General features: G+C 38.3%; 1 pseudogene; it reads right to left on the bottom strand.

The window, feature by feature from the left end:
• Nucleotides 1-597: 597 nt before the first annotated feature.
• LOC134375492 (olfactory receptor 4C12-like) lies at nt 598-1,523 on the bottom strand (annotated as a pseudogene).
• Nucleotides 1,524-1,810: the final 287 nt, after the last annotated feature.

Raw genomic sequence — 1,810 nt, 5'->3', positions numbered from 1 at the left:
ATCCTTTGATACTCATCTATTAGTCCCAGGGCATTCTTTACTCCTTTATAGTTAGTCCCCTAATATAGTTAATAAGTGTATATAAACTTTCTTTGCTCAAATCAGAGTAGCTTTTCTGTCTCCTGATTGAATTCTAACTGATACAATAGAAAATACTTAATATAATGTCAGCCTTATAGGCATTACATAACCAGTATCTTTTTTTACTATACAATCAATGTTTAATAAACAATAAAATTAACAAAAGAAAGAATTTGTATTAAGGCCAAAGTAAAGAAATATTATTAAACATGTTATTTTCAATAATCTTTAATAACCAACACCTCAATGTTGCATAATAAGATTATTTCAGTATTGGTCTAATATTTTAGATTCATAACTTTTAGCTTCTAGAGATATTTCAGATGAAGCAATAATTTGTGATAACAAAAGAAAAGAGATGGGAGACAGTTAAGTCTAGATATCACTTCAAGCTTTAGCTTTATGCATTAAGTGTACATCTGCAAATATTATGCAACCCATTGTCTTCATCTACAGATTAAGAGCTTGGACTAGATTATATCTATTACCTGTATGTGTAATGCTCAGTGATCCTACTTAGTCATTATCCGAAGTCACTTTTTTTCTCCACAGCTTCCTTATTGTATTTTTAACCTCAGCATTTCTGAGGGTGTAGATTAAAGGATTTAACATAGGGGTCACGATAGTATAAAAGACAGCAACAGCTTTATCAATGGGCAGAGTAGTCACTGGGCACAGGTACACAAACAGGGCACAAAGGATAAGATGACCACTGTGATATAAGAGGCACAGGTAAAGAGGGCTTTGCACCTCCCTTCTGAGCTATAGTTCTTGAGGGAACACAAGATGATCACATAGGATAACATCAAGAGGAGGAAGTTTAACAGGCAGATGAGTCCACTGTTGGCAGCAACAAAGAGACCAAGGGTATGAGTGTCTGCGCACACAAGTTTCAACAAAGGGTACAAGTCACACATGAAGTGGTCTATGACATTGGGGCCACAGAAGGGCAGCCAGACTGTAAAGAGGATCTGAATGGTTGCATGGAGAAATCCTCCAGTCCAGGCCACTCCCACCAGGAGAATGCACAGCCTGTGGCTCATGATGGTCGTATAGTGAAGAGGTTTGCAGATGGCCACATAGCGGTCATAGGCCATCACTGTCAGCAGGATGATCTCAGTAGCACCAAAAATGTGTTCTGCATAGACTTGAGCCATACACCCACTGAAGGAGATGATTTTCTTCTCACGAAGGGAGTCCACAATCAGCTTAGGAGCTGAAGAAGAAGAATAAATAGTGTCTATCAAGGACAGATGGGTCAGGAAGAAGTACATGTGGGAGCTCAGAGCCTGGCTGGTGATAATGGTGACCACAATGAGCAGGTTGCCTGAGAGCGTTACCATGTACAGAACCGAAAACACCACAAAAATGGCTTTCTGCATTTTGGGGTTCTGTGTAAGACCTAATAAAATGAATTCAGTCATGTTCCTTTTATATTCCATCTATGTGGTGTGGGTGATAAAAACTGGAAGGAATATTTTACCTTTAAAAAAGAAGAAAGGAAATAAGAACCATAAAGGAATCAAATAGTGCAAAACTCTCCCTTTTCCTTTTCGGTATTCTGCCACCTCACAGATGATTCCTGCTCTTCCCAAAAACTCTCTAGGAACAGGTTCCTCATTCTCTTAGTTGAATCTCTTGGTCATTTATTATTCTGACCTCAAAAATATTCTTATAATACATAGGACACCCAGACAAAAGGAATTCCATTTGCTAGGGTCAGGGTAAT

The sequence above is a fragment of the Cynocephalus volans genome, chromosome 4 (genome assembly GCF_027409185.1).
Source record: "Cynocephalus volans isolate mCynVol1 chromosome 4, mCynVol1.pri, whole genome shotgun sequence".
NCBI lineage: Eukaryota > Metazoa > Chordata > Mammalia > Dermoptera > Cynocephalidae > Cynocephalus > Cynocephalus volans.
The sequence above is the reverse complement of the archived record's forward strand: the minus strand, read 5'-3'. Positions and strand labels throughout refer to the sequence as shown.